The sequence below is a fragment of the Sinohyriopsis cumingii genome, chromosome 16 (assembly GCF_028554795.1).
Source record: "Sinohyriopsis cumingii isolate HCF-2022 chromosome 16, ASM2855479v2, whole genome shotgun sequence".
NCBI lineage: Eukaryota > Metazoa > Mollusca > Bivalvia > Unionida > Unionidae > Sinohyriopsis > Sinohyriopsis cumingii.
The window spans coordinates 73,008,866-73,027,684 of NC_142976.1; the positions used below are offsets into that span (position 1 = coordinate 73,008,866).

Consider the following 18,819-nt stretch of genomic DNA (forward strand, 5'->3'; position numbering starts at 1 on the left):
ATAGCCAATACCCATCTATACAATATCTGATTACCACATCACTGGACATCCTTCATGGAGCGACTGGGTGGGAAATTATGGGCTGGTGTAGCATACGGTTTACAGCCCAAGTAGGGGAGTATTCCGCGTGAGGCGTGCTGATGTTGAAACTGCACCTATTACCTACTACGGCACCCTCGGTGGTTATACAAGCAATACAGTTTAGTGACAGATTAAGAAGTAGGACATAACCAAAATACCCATTTACACAATATCTGATTACTACATCACCGGACATCCTTCTTGGAGCGACTGGGTGGGAAATTAGGGGCTGGTGTAGCATACGGTTTACAGCCCAAGTAGGGGAGTGTTCCGCGTGAGGCGGGCTGATGCTACACCTTCACCTATCACCCACTTCAGCACCCTGAGTCGTCCAAATGTATAATCAATTAAGCAATACAATAGGTGATCGGTAATTAAGTAACCATCATACTCATACTAAAAACATCTATCTGCTCTTTCCTACAACTTAAGGCATGACGAATCGTCTTAAAATACACGAATTAAAACTGGCCAACAAACTTAGATACTATAAGGTGGCTTAAATCTGAGCCACCAGGGCCCGCTGCACAATGCGGCAACGAATTGATTTATAAACTGGTTAGAAATTAAAGTAAGAACCCACAATTAGACCTATAGGTGGCCAATAACCCAAAGCCATCAGGACCAGCTACACAATGTGGCACCAAATTACATAATTAGGAAATATGTCCTTCAAAAATTAGAACTATAAGGTGACTAAATCTCAGTCATCAGGCACCCCGCACAAGACGAAACACCTAATTATTAGACTAGAAACCCCCAAAATTAAACAGACTAGGAGACTCGTCATGACATCTCTACCCTATCCTATAAAGAGCACAAATGATTTTCCAAATTACAAATACGGCAAAACGACGCCATTTACTATTCGGAAACCGGGGTACAACAAAATCGATTCCGGATGTAGTGCGCATCCCTTCCACTCGGTCCGACATACCTTTGCCACTGCCACACATGTACCATATAAGTGAGTGCTTGTGGGCCATTCCCACTCACCACGAGTCCAGTGAGACATCAAAGTCTCCAAATCGGACTAATCAAATAGCACTTCCAAAGTGCATTCATGTGTTGGGGAAGTGGCACTATTCCTTCCTCCTCGAAAAAATCAGATGTATTCCCAAACGGGAAATTAACTAGTCGTACATGCCCGCAAGGGCGAACACGACTTTAATTGAAACGACCGACCGACCGATCGTTCGCGTCATTCACCATTGAATAAACGAAGATGGCAATATATTTGTTCAACAAATTGAAGGACTGTTGGTACTGGATGATGGATGTAGCCAATGTGCTAGAAAGGCTTGAACATGAATGGCGGTATCCAGTTACCATAGACTTTGTGACTAGTCAAGTAAGCAGCCTGAAAGTAGCCATGGATCTGGTAAAAGGCATGATAGAGGAGGAAGTAGAAAAGTTAATAGGTTTCTTTAAACCAAAATATGTGAGAGTGGGAACCTTGAAGGAGGCACTTGATAATGCCATGAAAATCAGGTACTTTCTAGAAGACATATTTATTTGACAGAGTGGTCATTTGTGAAGTGGGGAGTGGACTAACTTAAGAAAGGAGAAGAAATGATGAGAAAAGTGATGGAAGAAGAGGTGAAGAAGATTAAAGATAACCGGGCTAAAGAAAGAAAGAACAAAGAAAACAGAAAGAAAAATGAGGAGTTTGAAAGACCGAGTGACAACTGGATTAAGATACAGGAAAAATTTAGATTGTTGGGCGTCCTGACTGGATTCAAGAGACAGAAAAGAAGAAGAAAGGAACGATTGACAAAGTGATGAGATGGTGGCAGAACTGGAGAAAACAGAAGAAGAACCCATAGGCCCTTTTTAGGGCCACTCATATATCTCGAAAAGATTGCTTTCTTGCCTATTTTTGTTTAGTTAGTTGCATAATTGTTTGTGTTTGCATGATCTATGTTGTATAAGTTATATATCTATAAAGATTTGCTTTCTTGAATAAATTTTTTTTTTATTTTTTGTATAGTTGTTTTTATTTGTATATTGTACGTGTTATAAATTCTTTGTTTACCCACCCTGCCTATTAGTCCTATAAAAAAAATCAATCCATTCCCTTGTCCGTAGACAGGCCCGACCTTTTGTCTATAAAGAATCTTGTCCGTAGACAGGCCCAGGGTCTGCTGAAAAGGATTGTCCGTAGACAGACCCAAGGGGTTTTGTAATGGTAATTCCCATTGTCCGTAGACATGCCCAATCCATTATCCCTCTACATTCCTATGTTACATTTCCCATGTTGAATTCCCCTTGTCCGTAGAGTTGCCCACAACCTTTTTGACTAGATTTTTCATTGTTCCTTGTGTGCCCCCATTACTACTTAAATTAATGCGTTTTTAGGTGAGATCCGGAACCAGACAACGAGAAAAGAAGCTCTCCTCCATTGAGGTGATCTGTATGCAACCAGATATTAAACGGTTCCGGTGTTGTTCACTTATCGGGGATGTTAGAGGGTGTGTGACAGTGAGCAGCAAGCCTTGAACTGTTTGCATGATGCAACAGATTTAAGACAGGTATTGCAATTGTAAATGGGATCAGGGTCAAAACGGACCGGTACCAAAAAGACCCACGATCAAAACAGGCTAGTGCTTAAAAGGCGAAGACTATTGACTCTTTCTGTTGCACATACATTCAGTATCGTCAATACATGTGTATGCGTAATTTTTTTTTTTTTTGATTATAATTTATGCTTTAAATAGACATTTCCTATAATCTGTGCCTTGTAGGCACTGTTACTGCGTTTTGGTTGCAATGAAAGTCGTCAAAATTGGAAGAGAATTAAGAGGTTATTTATATATAAATATATATAATCACAACAACAAAATTGTTATGTTGAGATAGAAAGACAAAAAGAAGAAAATATATCATGTCTAACTAGAATAAGCAACAAAAAACAAACAAACGCTAATTCCATTTCAGATTTATAAATTTGTTAATAATAACAAGAACTATTGCTAATGCATGAATATTAAAATACATAAAATACTACAATATTGCACATAATGGTTGTCAGATAAATTTAACAGCAAAATATATAAACAATTCTGCAATAACCGCAACAAATAATCACCGAACTATAAAAACATGCATACATAGATTTAGGGATAATAGGCCAAATTTAGAATTTCATCTCAGGTTAATAAATATGGTATTTTTGAGAAGGTCAAAGCATCAGAAATAACAAATTAGCAAATAAAGTATATTCCTTTTCATGGTTTTTGCTCATAGCAAGTGCAAGCAACTTATTTTATTGCCAGCAAAAAAAAAGATTTCTCCAAAATGTGAGCATTTTTTGTACATGTATATATTGAAAATAAATCCAGTAATGGAAAGTTTTTTGGGGTTAATTAATGAAGCAATCACTAGAAAATATAACCAGACTGTTCTTGAGGCATTATTTACAAATGTATGTGGTATATAAAAGGAAATTTTGTGGAAATGTGCCTCTGCCAATCCAGAATTTGCAGCTTTAATTACTCAGAATTTACAGTTATGAGTGTATGTCCAATCCAAAAGCCAAATTATGTATAAAGCTTGTTTTATTCATGTGAAAGTTAAACACAAAAGGGATTGGTAACATCGGCCTCCATACCTTTCAAAAGAAATCTAAAAGGACAATGTAACAAGACAATCCAGGTATTTATTCCTTTTAAATGCCTACCTGTATTAGAATTTGTTTAGACTAATTCATCAAAAAATATTGTTTTTATTACTGAAAGTTTACATAAAATATTTATTTTTCTCTAATATTTCCTGTGAAAAGTTAAATACAGTACTTATATACTTTTTCTATTTATTTATTTATTTATTTATTTATTTTCCAGTTGCTTTATTGCATAGTTGGATTGTGTTGGCATTTTTTTGTCATAACAATATTAACTTATTTTTTTTAAACAGTGTAAAATAATAATAAAATCACAGACAAATGAAGATGTTTATGCAGAGGGTATGGATATTAAAACAGCCTAAGCTGTGAGTAACCTTAAAACTTCAAAAGTTTCTTTTAAATTATCACAGGTTGGGTTTATCCTATTCTTCAAACAGAAAACAATCACATCTCATCTGTGAAAATACAAGTATAAATTTGTATTGATCTTTTTTACTACTACATTAATTTCATATCCAAAGGTATCGAGCAGGTTTTATACTATTTTGTGGCAGTAATAATAAAAACAAACTGCTGGTTACAGGTAGCAGTAGCAAGGATATTTATATTCATTGAGTATATAGTTGCTACCAAAGGAGTCTGACGTTTTGTCAGTAAACTACCAGTTCAATAAATCACCTTAGTGTACTATAAATATATGTATATTTATTATACTGATAAGGTGATTTCATGTTGTCACAGTTTTCTTTGTATTTTATTGATAAAATGTCAAATTCTGTGGTTGCTACCTGTACCAGATGCTCAAGGGAGAGAACTGACACATTTCTGGTTTAAAGATGAGACGGAGGGTATGTTATAATGCAACCCTATTCTCATGAAACGAAGGTAAGTACCACAATATTTTGGGCACATTCTATATTTAGATACACAAATAAAACCTCTCCCATGTGAAACCCTCCATGATCCACACGTTTGTGGATTTTTCATGAAATTATTCTGAGCCATATCAAATTCTTAGCAATAACGTAGAGTTTAAAAGAAAAGCCAGATGGTTTCATTTGTGCATGTTATCATGTAAACTGTTCTCATTATTCATGAAATTATCCAATTAAATTTAAAAGAATGGGAGCCCGTAAAGAGGAATACCCTCTCAGCCCGACTGAAGCACCCTCTAGTTATGTTGTTATCACTAATAGGTATTGACTTTTCAGCAAAAAAAAATTACAACACAACAGAATTGCACACAGTGGCTGTCAAAATTAATTCATAATTTCCAAGCCTTTATTTTCCTAGTGTAGATCACAAAACGTAAAAAAGCTGGGTAGAAAATAATGTTGAAACACAGTGTAACAACTCGAGATCAATTATGTGACTATCAGAAAGTCTCATAAGAACAGATAATTTTATTGGACATTCAAGAAAAGAAAAGAATCACATACAACATCATAAATACATGATTAAAGAGAAGTTCAATTATGGAACTGTATGTGTGATGCAAAGTTTAAACATTTTGATTTAATACTACATATAAGCCAAATTTTGATTTCAGTTTACTGCATTATTGTATCAGCAACTGTTACAGAAATGTATGGTGCAATTGAGGGCTCAAAATTAGCAGTAGTCCGCTAGCCTGAGGCTAGCAGATTTCCTGTCAGACTAGTAACTTTCATAATGTTAATAGTCTCATGGGCTGGTAAGTTTTGGTTATCAATAGTCAGCATTTGTTTATGCCATTCCATAATAAAGACTTGACTTAGAAGATGTTCTGTAGAATCAAAGCAGTGGCCATTGTAAACAGTCATAAAATATTAGCATGAGAAGATGAAGTCAATTTCTGCCTTGGAAAGGTGCGTTTCTATAACAAGAATCCATCTGATCTTGTGCATTTCACTTAACAGTGCAAATTATGGTCCTGTAATTAACAATGGAAGTTTGGTAATTGATCCTAATTAATCTGATAATGAATTAAATGAAAAAATGACGTTTCACACTTTATTCACTCGACCACAGTAACAAACTACAAAGCTATATACCACACAAAAGAACATGGCAAAAACTATTCAAAGAAATTATTTTGCATGTTTTTTTTTTGTTTAAGTTGGTTTTTTTTGCTTGATACCCAAATGCTCCATCAGTCACAAACAGGAAACTACATATTTTACATTTCCATCAAAATAATTGTAAGAATTAGATAAATTTATTACGATTACGTTATTGACACATCCTTTCCATACAACTACTTTTTCTATGATGACAAGAATAGTTTTTATATTTTTCCCTTACAAGAATGAACAAATAATTGAATACACGTGGAGCTATCCAATCAGAATGTCGTACATTTGTTGGGTATTAAAATCTCTGACCTTGGGCATCTAAGATTTGAAAATTTTCTGCCTTATTATTAATTTCAATAATACATTGAGGTTCGATTAATTAGGAACAATTACCAAACTTACGACTTATGATACTGTAATTGGAGCTGTTAAATACAACGCGCCGAGTGTCAGATGGCTTCATTTGATGGGAACATACCTTTTCCATGCTGAAACTAACACTAGCTTCTGATGCTATTTTATAATGGTGTTTACAATAGCCACTGCTTTGATCATGCAGAAAATCTGCTGAAGTTAAGTCTTTGTTAGGGAGAGGCCATTTAATTCTGGGAGGGGGCAAAGACACATGTTTTGAAACGTGTTTCTTGCTCTGACTTTCTTATATAAAGGACACTGTGCCATTCCCTTTCTTGCTTTAAATAATTTATGTCAGCTATACTATAACATCTCGTATTTCAAAACAAGGCACAATTACCTCCTTATAAGACAGGCAAAATGTGGCATTTGATAGAAGGTGTTCAGCCACCGGAAAAAAAACAAAAGTTGAATGAGAATGATGAGGAATAATTCTTATAATAGGGAAAAGTGTAATGGAAAATTTCAGAAGAAATGGACAAAAGACAGGGAATGGCTGAATTATGACGAGGAAAGGAACGTTATGTGGTGTAACTGGTGTACACAATTCACAAAAACAAACACAGAAAACATCCAGTTTTGTTATGGTTTGTTCGAACTTTAAAATTGAATGGTAAAAGTACATGAAAGCTGTGTGACATTGTTTTGTGAACAGGACTAGTAAAGATTTGGCAGGACTAGTAAATTTCTCAATGTACTAGTCCTTCTGGCTAAAAAGAAATTTGTGTTAAATTCGAGCCCTGCAGTTGAGCTTTTGTGAGAAAATTACATGAAAGCAATCGAGCATCTCTCCATTGTGGGTCCAGAAACTATAATGTGAGATCTATGAATATTGCATATTCATCCATTTTCTCTTTTTTAAATAAAATGGCAATGATATCGTTATATAAGTGTGTAATCCAAGGTCAGTAGCTTCAGAATCTTCATCCATAGATAAAGTCACAGTAAATTTGAAAGATACATAAATTGTTCATGTTGAAGATATTGAAAATATCAGAAAACGTAAAATAAGGAAAGTTCATTAAAAGATATATGTAATGGAAAAAAAAGTATAAATGATGATGAAGAAAATGTTATGAGTGAAGAGACAAAAGAGGCACAAGTATCATACACCTGAAGTTTACTTATAATCGCCTGGGGTAGTTCACTCAGCAGGATCTCAGTAATCGCTACAAAAACTTAAAGTCATATAACACATCAAGCTCTGTTGAGACTGGAGGCATGGGAAAGGGTTGTGATTTTAGAGACTTGCATTTGCCTTTTAATTGTTATTATCAAAGTTTCCTAACATATTAAATTAATCTGAGATAGAAAACAAGTAACGGGAGTGTGAAAAGTATAATGTGACTGCGATTCTTTCCTGGTACTATAATCTGTGTAATCTGTAAAGGTCTGCTGTTTGCTATCAGTGCTTTATTTTAGTCTTGGTGTTCATCATCACTGACCAGTGCTTCAGTGTTTTAGCAATATATTTAAAAATGTCATTGACTTAGAAGTCAATAGATATGTGTATTGTAGAAAAGCTGTCTTCTTCTACTTCTTTTATTATTATTATTAATCAATCTTTTAAAATGTCCTTTTTAACCCAGGCCTTTTATGTCCAGGTTCTTTCTGACCCATTACTGGCCTTTCTGGACCAGGCCTTTTTAACCTGGGTCTTTCCTGTACCGATCCTTTCTGACCCATTACCGTGTAAAAGCAGGAAAATGCTTTTGTAATTTTTTCTTTCAGGTTGTATGATATGCGTATAATGTTATTAAAGTGTTCACTTAAAAAAATAGTGTTGATGTACTATCAGATGCTAGTCCTGCAATCACAGGAGTCTGAAGCTTTATCAGTAAAATACGATGAAATCACAGGTACTTGATTCATGGGTAAACCAACAATAACACACTCCCGATTAACACAATGTTAATTGGAAGTGTGTTTTCATTGGCTTCCCCATAAATCAAGTGCCTGCACTCCTGTGCTACAGTTAATCCTACATATAAGACCTCGACACTGATATTTATGTTTTGAGCATCAGGGATGTAGCACTAAAACATAAATAACATGTGTTACGTCTTACATGTAGGACTGGTGCTACATTGTAAGACGTATTTCATGTTTTGGAGCACTAAAACATAAATAACATGTGATACGTCTTACATTGTAGGACTGTATCAGGTACTTCTTGTTGTTGTTGTTGTTATAGGGTTTAATGCTATTTTTCAGCACAAGATAGGCTATACATGGCGGCCAGTATTAACAGTGGAGGAAGAACCCGGGAAAACCCCGGAAAGAACCACCGACCCACGTATCAGGTACTAGGTACCCTGCACAAACCTATGGTTCAAAGTCTTACATTGTAGGGCAGAGACAGGTGCCCGTTGAGCCTGTGTTATTTTTCTATTGTAACTGTGCAACTTCTTATGAAACACTTTGAACACACCCGTAACTAAGTTATAGAAGATCAGGACAGTCTATAATAAGTTGTGAACTAGACTCCAGATAGATCAGTGATTTGTGTTGTGATAGCAATTCAGATGACTTAGCATGCTTTTTATTACATGAGGCTATTTGTACATACTTAAGACCACCAACAGTGCTTGTAACAAGTCATTGCGTTGGAAGAAATTTGAGAAATGCGTGTGAACATGGTAAATAAAAAGGTTATCATTCAGATGGTTACTGTCAGAGTAAATTTTCGTTCTATAATTAGATCCTGATGAAACTTATAGAGAAAAAATATGCCACTCTCTCGTCGTTAAATATATATTTGATTGTTATCCTGGACTGCTGTTAATAAAGGAAATTAACCATTAAATTACATGGTTTTCTTCTCTGTTGTTGTACTTATATTTGAGGATGATTGATATGTAGGATGGAAAGCTCCTTTCACACATTTTGCAAACAAATATATAACCTAAATTGTGCATTTGCATGCAATATGCATAAAAGTGAATGATAAGAATCATAACACTTTTTTATTATTTTGAAACAATGTAGAAATGATGTCCACATATATATTTCCATTAGATTTGGTTGATTAACCATGACACAGATTTTTGTTTTCATTTAGAACCTTATGTCTATGAATATGCTTAGTGCTGACTTTCAGTCATATTCTAGAAAAGACAGTTGATGTATATCTTGATCTTTTATTTCAGAAAAAAAATGTATGCATATACTTTGTATATTAATAATAGCTGAATGTTAATAATGTGTCAAGAAAACTGTAAAACGTTCAAAATGTCAGTGATGTAAGCTGTTTTGTTTACCCATTGTTGTGGGGGGGGAGCTTCACATACGTTATTAATAATTGAAACAAAAGTATTCGTTCTGATGATTGATCCTAAAATTTGATATTTTACTGTCAAGTTTATAAGAGAAAGGGATAGAGAGTACAATACATGTAACTATAAAGTGTGTGTGAGGCACATATTTAACATATGCAGCACATTTTTGTTCACTGACTGAGGATATCAATTTGATACATTTATACATTGATACATTAGTTTTTTTTAGAAAATCATGCCATATTACAGTATCACATTTATTTCCCAAATTGTTTAAATTTTATGTTAAAGAAGAAGGAAATTAATGATGGTGCATTGTAACTATACAAATATACGCCATAACATTTTCTTTTTATGAAGTTTGTATTTCTGAACTCTTGTCCTTCAATAAGAAAGGTCATACAGTACTTGTTAGTATGGAAACATTAAACTAAACCTTGAAATGATGTACACCACTTTTATATGAATGTTATATCGATATATCGAGCAATTAAACAGCAAAATTGGCAAAGTTTCTGGTGTAAAAACTGTCCAGATTTTATAATATTTGCATCAGTATGGAGTTCGTGCATAAGAAGAATTTACACATTCATGTGTGTGTGTACTTGGCTGAACATGCATGCACATGCACACACAAAGAATCCAGGGACATCAAGACTTTTTTAAAACAGGCTGTTCACTCAAGGATAAGGAGGATTTTCTGCCAGTGGTGAGGCCTGCAATTGAACTGTATATAATTAGATTTTTAAAAACTGGAGCATCTATGGTAGACCATCTTGTCCCATTCTGATGATCCACAAGCACATATACAAGCAACATGCATATACATTTTAAATTATATGATAAAAAAGACAGGTGAATAACATTCAAAATCCAGCAAAGAGACACTGTATTATTATTTCCATTAGTTTTTAGTCCCCATTAGTAAAATAATACCGTAAGCTGTTTTTTGTTGTTGATGTTGTTGTGGGTCGACTTCTTTCATGCACCACTTAAGTACCCTCATCCCAATATTCAGACTGTCCCAGAAGGCAATACGAGAAATATGAAAATAATACAAATGAGATGTGACTTTTGATGATCAATTGGTTCTTTTAAAAAGTAGGAGAATAAAGGCTTTTTGTGTTACTTTATACATGTACTTGAATTGTGTGGCCCATATGGAGAGGGACATAAGGGATGGGCTAGTGGTTTATCTTACTTTATACTTGAATTGTGTGGCCCATATGGAGAGGGACATAAGGGGTGGGCTAGTGGTTTATCTTTATACTTGAATTGTGTGGCCCATATGGAGGCAGACATATGGGGTGGGCTAGTGGTTTGTCTTACTTTATACTTGAATTGTGTGGCCCATATGGAGATGGACATAAGGGGTGGGTTAGGTACATGGTTTGTCTTACTTTATACTTGAATTGTGTGGCCCATATGGAGAGGGACATAAGGGGTGGGCTAGTGGTTTATCTTACTTTATACTTGAATTGTGTGGCCCATATGGAGACGGACATAAGAGGTGGGTTAGGTACATTGTTTATCTTACTTTATACTTGAATTGTGTGGCCCATATGGAGACAGACATAAGAGGTGGGTTAGGTACATTGTTTATCTTACTTTATACTTGAATTGTGTGGCCCAAATGGAGAGGGACATAAGGGGTGGGCTAGTGGTTTATCTTACTTTATACTTGAATTGTTGGCCCATATAGAGAGGGACATAAGGGGTGGGTTAGGTACATGGTTTATTTTTATACTTGAATTGTGTGGCCCATATGGAGAGGGACATAAGGGGTGGGCTAGTGGTTTATCTTACTTTATACTTGAATTGTGTTGCCCATATGGAGACGGACATAAGGGGTGGGATAATGGTTTATCTTACTTTATACTTGAATTGTGTGGCCCATATGGAGAGGGACATAAGGGGTGGGTTAGGTACATGGTTTATCTTACTTTATACTTGAATTGTGTGGCCCATATGGAGAGGGACATAAGGGGTGGGCTAGTGGTTTATCTTACTTTATACTTGAATTGTGTTGCCCATATGGAGACGGACATAAGGGGTGGGATAATGGTTTATCTTACTTTATACTTGAATTGTGTGGCCCATATGGAGAGGGACATAAGGGGTGGGTTAGGTACATGGTTTATCTTACTTTATACTCGAATTGTGTGGCCCATATGGAGAGGGATATAATGTGTGGGCTAAGTACATGGTTTATCTTATTTTTCTTTTAGTTAAGGAGGAGTGCAGATAAGAATATGTTTGAAATTTGCATACATGTTAAATGGTTTTTTAAAAATTGTCTTCTGTCGAAAAATAAAACATGTTCTCATTTGCACTGGTAGTTTGTGAGGTCTTCTAAAGATGCAGAAATATGGCACAATTTTTGGTTTTTGACAAACATATGCACGTTTAATTTTTCTTGTGATCAAAAAAAATTAAATGTTTATTTCAGTGTTTCACTCTACTGCATGTGTACATGTTACAGTGTTGGATTACCCATTAAGCACACTAAGCTTATGCTTAGGGCACCAGCCCAGCAGGGGACACCAGATAAAATTCAAATTAATTGTTGACCACTCCAGTGGCCTAGTGGTTTGAGCATCTGCCTCAAAAGCTGGAAGTCTTGGGTTTGAACCCTGGCTGAGTCATACTAAAGACTTCTTAAAGTGGTACTTATAGCTGCCTCACTAGGCACTCTGCATTAAGAGGTTAGTGTTAGGACTGGTCAGCCTGGTGTCAGGATAATGGGACATCATGCTTCATGTCTGCAGCTTGATGCCTCAGTGCTAGACATCATTATAATCTGCCACACGGCAGACATCGTAGCATCGGAAAATTTTTAAAGCTATGTTAAAAATCCAAAACACACACACAAACACAAATTAATTGTTGATGATATAATTGAATGAATTATATATGACCATTTTGATCGGCAAGTACATTTATTTTTATTTGGAATGATGGTGACACTGGTATTTTCCCACCTTTTTAGCTTTTAATATTGTGTTTTTTTTAGTTTCACATTTTGTACCAGTGGAGCACCATAATATTTTCGGTGCTTGGGACCCTGGAAGACCTTAATCTGGCACTGATTGGATATATAGTTATTGTAGTATATATTAAAATTAATTTATGCAATCATTGTGGCAGAAATGTCAGTTTATATGTAGTTAATATCTGACTTTTGTAAAGATGCAATGTACAATTGAGCACTGCTGCTAAATTTGATAATTTTTCACATGGTCTTCATGTGGCAATCAGAGAAATGTTCTAGGTTATTCCTGCAGACTTTTATAATCTATCAAAATATGAATTTGATTGCCACATGTGGACCACCTAAATTTTTACAAATAACTCCAACTTTAGTACAAAATGGCTATTGTATGGCCAAATGTGAGATCATTAACACGTGCCTATCATGTCAAATGTTGATTTCATTTTTGGCCAGAAAAACAACATTTTTGAAAGTTTGTGAATTTTTGGGCCAAAAGAGGCCTTATACTGTCCACCCCTTTAATAGAAATGAAGACTCCTACATTTAAGGTGAACCACTCCGGTGGCTTAGTGGTTAGTAGGTTGTGGGTTTGAACCCCGGCTGATTCATATCAAAGACTTATAAAAATGCTCAGCATTAAGAGGTTAGTGTTAAGATTGGTTGGCCTGGTGTCAGGATATGTGACTGGGTGGGACATGGTGCTACATGTCTGCGGCATGATGCCCCAGTGCTAGACATTGCTATAAACTGCCACACTGCAGACATCATAGCGATATGACTGAAAATCTTTAAAAGTTATGTTAAAAATCAAAATGATACACACACATTTAAGATAATTTTAATAAGATTAATTCATATATGTAAGATTTGATCACAGACACACTTCTGGTATGTCATGCATTGAATAGCATGCATTCAGTTTGATTGGCATATAGTGATTGTTTCAGTCTAACTAGGTGTGTCAAGATAATCAAGATTTGAAGTAACGGAGAAGCTTAGCAAAAAATGGGGCTATTAAATGATCAATAAAGAACATAAATTTTCAATGGGGAAAAAATTGGACCCTGAAATGAATGTGTCAACAAGATGCACATTTTCTGCTTACATTATTTATGACTTTTCTGCAATCATCAAATACAACCCAATCACATGATTTGGTATTTCAAGCTTTTGAAGAAAACTGTGGAAGCTCTAAGGGGTATAACCCCAAACTTTTCTTAATAATGCAAATTCATTGCTACTTTCTTTCTATGTTTTTAATTTGAAGTGCATGTTGCACATACAATATATGTACAGAGATAAATATTTATAGAAATATAATAAATAAATAATAATAATAATTTTAAAAAATGTCTTGATAAAGAAAGACATGACATTGATTTTAAATTCTAGATTTAATTTGATTCACATAATTTTAATTAGAGAAATTTTATATTTAAATGTTATTATAGTGTAATACCTAGTTATTACTTTTGTTTTAATTCTGTATCCAAAGAAAAAGGTACAAAATTATTACCCTGAATCATCAGGAAAGCAGATAATTTAGTTATTACAACCAAATTAATGGTTTTTTTTCTTGAGCTGTTAGGGGCAGACATTTGTCCCCATTACCACTGCCCCAAAACTGTCCATTTTTTTTCCAGTGGTAGTATTAAAAATGTCCCTATCCGAACTTTGAAAAAATCTGATGCAGTTTATTTAGAAATTGCAGCTCATAGAAGATTTAGAAAGCTAACCGTGGACATAGCAGAGGAACTTGTTTTGACTAGTTACTTCCCTTCCTGATCAGAGTCAGGCAGATGATTACGCCATTAATCTGATCTGTTTCTTAAAAGCATAAATTGAGCATTGTATCTTAAATTTCCATCTATAAAATCAGAATTGTCACCAGGCCCCATTTCAAACATAGTAGAAAAATCCCTGAATAAGCATTCAGAGTTGCCCTTAACTTAAGTGTACCTATTACAAATCTAAAGAATAGGGTTTATGGGAGGGTTGGGGTTGACACTTCTATATCTGGCCCTTCATGTTTGCATTCTCTAAGACATCTTTGAACATCAGGTATATACAGGGTCTATTCTTGAACATGTAAATGTGTGAGTCACTTTCGTTTCTTAAAAATTGCAATGAAAAATAAACAATAAAATAGATAAAAAATCACACCTTGTTTTCAATCACACCTTATCATTTCTTACTTAAATCCTTTCTATATTCATCCCCCCTGCTTTGTTTCAAAAGGAGTGGGAATTTCCCATATAAATTTTAACTTCTAAACTGACCTTTAATTGTGTCATTTCAATTTTTATGTGAAAGATCAGACACACCAGAGAAAATTAAGAAATACTAATATAAAGTTCACAAGATTATAGTTGATCATAATCTTCTAGATAGACCATAGCTTGTGTGCGTTAGTGATATAAAAAAAGGTATCCTATAAGAGCATGTATCTACAAGAAGTTTGAAGTCACAAAGTCTGCATCAGTCCATGATTTAGTTGAGGATCAGAAAATTACTACTTAAATTAAGTCTGGAATGCGCATGGCACAACGATCAATCCTGATTTCATTTCAGAGGCAAAAGAGCTGAGGCAGATGCTGTGATTATATCTAGTACCTGCTTGTTTGTTAGTGATGTGTGTGTGTGCATGTGAATTTGCATTCACAAGCTGATATGTAGCATCATGTCCCACCCAGTCACATTATCCTGACACCAGGCTGACCAGTCCTAACAACAATATCTTAATGCTGAGTGAGGCAGCTGCTAGTACCAGTTTATAAGTCTTTGGTTTTACTTGACTGGGATTCAAACCCGTGACCTCCCATATCTGAGGCAGATGCTGTGTTTATATCTAAATATGCTTAACTTGGTACAGAATATAACAAACTTTCAAAATCTTATCTACCTTCTCCAGTTTCTTATTCTGTACATTTTTTTCACGTGTGAAAGGCAAGTTTTGTTCACTGTTAATAACTTTCCAACAGTAAATTCACAACTGGGAAATGCTATGTTGTGTATAATAACTTTGCAACAGTAAATTCAAAACTGGGAAATGCTATGTTGTGTATAATCTTTACGCTTACCATTGAAATTTTTGTTTTCCTCATTTTTTAAAGTTTATTGGGTCACAGAAGACTGAGAAATTTGTCAGTTTATATGTAAAACTGTCCCATTGTGGATTCTAGAAGTAAACAGATCAGATGTTAAAAGGATATAAAATAATGAAAGATATGCCTTTAATAGAAATTGCTCTTTCCAAATTTGTTACAGCTTTGGATTGATTTCTCTCACATGATCTCTTGTTATTCACATTTGTGCCATCATCAAAAGCTAGGTTGGTTAGATTTGTAGGGGAAGGAAATACATTATTAGAATTCTGGAGTAATGGCAGCGAAACATTCACTCTGAAAGGTAAGAACATAATTGGTTAGTGAAGGGAACAAAGTTCTTTTGTCACTAAATAATATTATCTGTTTTTGTTATCAATATAAGAGAGAACAAGCAGAAAGTCACAATGGCATTGAAAACTGGGTAGATCATCATATGTCAAGGTCTAAGGTTTGAGGTAATTTAAAAATCAAGATACATTTGTACTCCAGTTAGGCGTAGAACATGTTTTTGTGAAAATGATAATTGTGCCAGTATTTAACTTGTTCATGAAAGCATTTACTGAATGTTCAGTGAGTACTGATTTTTGGAGGTTATTCTGGAGCTGATCCGACAAACAATGTGACCACCTCAACACCATTTTGAAAATCTTATTATTACTGTTCCTTCTGAATGGAAAGTCATTGACATGGGGTTTTCACAGAACATGTCTGGTAATGTCCAGTTGGTTCTAAATGAAAACTGTATCTGTCTGATCTCCAGTATTGTGCTTTGAAGGTGTGGCAGTGGATTTTCCACAAATTATGGCCCAGTGAATCTCATATCTTGGTCACTGCACCCTTTGAGTGAACATATTTGACCATTATTTCTAATGCATACAATTATTTGTCAATGAATGCCAGGTAAGTGTATTTACTTGAAAGGTGTTGCAATATGTGGTTTCTATGTTACGATTCATGCTTGGTCCCCAGTGAGCAAGGAGAGATGCAGGGAACAAATTCTGGTTGTATAAATGATCATGCCATTTTAAGTTGAAAAAGTGATTCATTCAATTACTATGGTATAGAAAGAAGATAAATGACACAACCATCAGTAGACAATGTAGCAACTAAGTGCTTCAAATTTTGTTGTCTCCACTATAGTTTTAGTGTGTGTGTGTGTGTGTTTATGTGTGTTTGTGTGTGCATGTGTGTGTGTGTGTGTGCATGTGAATTTGCATTCACAAGCTGACATATGGAAGCTATACAGGTGGGTGATATTTGAACATGAATCCTGCAGTCACGTGCCCTTGAAACGACTCTTTGTTATGTAATAATAATATTAGGATATCTTATTCCTGAAATATTCTAAATATTCATAAAAGTGTTATAATTTCTTTACATCAGTGGCTGTTTCTATTTTTTGTGTGCATGGTTTTAGGTCATTTCAAGATCGTCAGCTACATGCTCTAATTATGTTGTGGGTTGCATAACTTATACATGCTCTAATTATGTTTTGCTTTTGTGGGTTGCATAACTTATTAACTTCTTAAAAGAATTGTCCTTTATTTGTGTCACTATCAAGGTAAATTCGATATTTTTGGTGCATTCAACATTGCAAATGTTGCTCAGTCTACAGTGAGCATTGAAATTAGATGCACCTCGTAGACGTGGTACATAACAACCATAACTCTTTGTAATTATGCAGTTTGTCAAAACCCTTGTTGTATGATGTTGTCAGTTTTGCAATACAAATCAGTATATTATAGTTCACATGCCAATGCTTGACATTTACTGGTAATCTTTTATTTGGTTGTGTTAATCTTATTGAATCTTTTGTTTATTCATTTAAATCCATCAGCATTCCATACTTTTGTTGAAACGAACCCTTCTGTGTTTGTAAACATGGCTCATATTAAACCTGCCGAGGATCAGCCTGTAATAAAATGAATGTACAGTTGCATTCAGGTGAATAAGCATACCCACATTTGCTTTGTGACTAAATTTAAGTGCACTGAACCAATAGTATTGAAAAAAATAAATGGCCTTGTTGGCTAGCGGTATCATTTTACTAAAACCAGGTACTTAATTATCAGAGCAATGGCATGACTTAACACAAAAGGGCACTAGGCTGGTGTATGAGAATGGTAAAAAAGTTGTGTGCTGTGACCAGTAGTTGTTTTATTCATTGATTACAACTTATCCTTAATCAATACATTAGGATTTTTATTCCTTTGGTGTTAAGCACATAGACTCTTCTTGGAGAACAATATAATAAAGAAAGGCCATAGGACTATATATTGAAGCTTGCATATTTTTACCATAGACTCAGCTCAGAGGACCAAATCAAAAAGAAAGGCCATAGGACTATATACTGAAGTATGCACATTTGATGACTGAAAAAATAATAGGAGTAGAGTAAGTGTGTAAAAAATACATATTGCTTATTTGTACTTGGTAAAATGTATTGTATTACAGAAGTATACTTGTAATGTTTATATAATACATGACTTAAATGTAAACCTGTGGATTGGGTATATGTAATGAACTGAGATAAGTTTGTGAAGAAAATCTTATCAGAGGTTGTGTTACTTGGAGTATATTCATATAAATGCATGTTTCTTAGTGATCCAGATTATACCATGTAATAGCTAGAGGTAATGTGTTATTTAGAACATATCCTAGTACCTGCTTGTTGTTAGTGATGTTTACAATACCATGTCATGGCAGGGGATTGTGTTACTAGGAGCATATCCTAGTACCTTCTTGTTAGTGATGCTGATCATACCATGTGATGGCCAGAAGTAGTGTGTTACTTGGAGCATATCCTAGTACCTGCTTGTTTGTTAGTGATGCTGACAATACCATGTCATGGTTGGGGTTTGTGTTACTTGGAGCATATCCTAGTACCTGCTTGTTAGTGATGCTGATCATACCATGTCATTGCTAGATGTAATGTGTTACTTGGAGCATATCCTAGTACCTGCTTGTTTGTTAGTGATGCTTATAATACCATGTCATGGCTGGTGATTGTGTTACTTGGAGCATATCCTAGTACCTGCTTGTTAGTGATACTGGTCATACCATGTGATGGCTAGAGGTAGTGTGTTACTTGGAGCATATCCTAGTACCTGCTTGATTGTTAGTGATACTTATAATACCATGTCATGGCTGGGGATTGTGTTACTCAAAGCATATCCTAGTACCTGCTTGTTAGTGATGCTGATCATACCATGTCATTGCTAGATGTAATGTGTTACTTGGAGCATATCCTAGTACCTGCTTGTTTGTT

At 35.0% G+C, this 18,819-nt stretch overlaps 1 protein-coding gene across 1 annotated transcript in view; it reads left to right on the forward strand.

Moving 5' to 3' along the window:
• Positions 1-2,537: 2,537 nt before the first annotated feature.
• LOC149780777 (L-fucose kinase-like) overlaps positions 2,538-18,819 on the forward strand; it is a 190,776-nt gene continuing 174,494 nt past the window's right edge. Inside the window, exon 1 of the mRNA XM_089937854.1 lies at positions 2,538-2,612. The gene's annotated coding sequence lies outside the window, so the exon portion shown is untranslated. The remainder of the gene's footprint in view (positions 2,613-18,819) is intronic.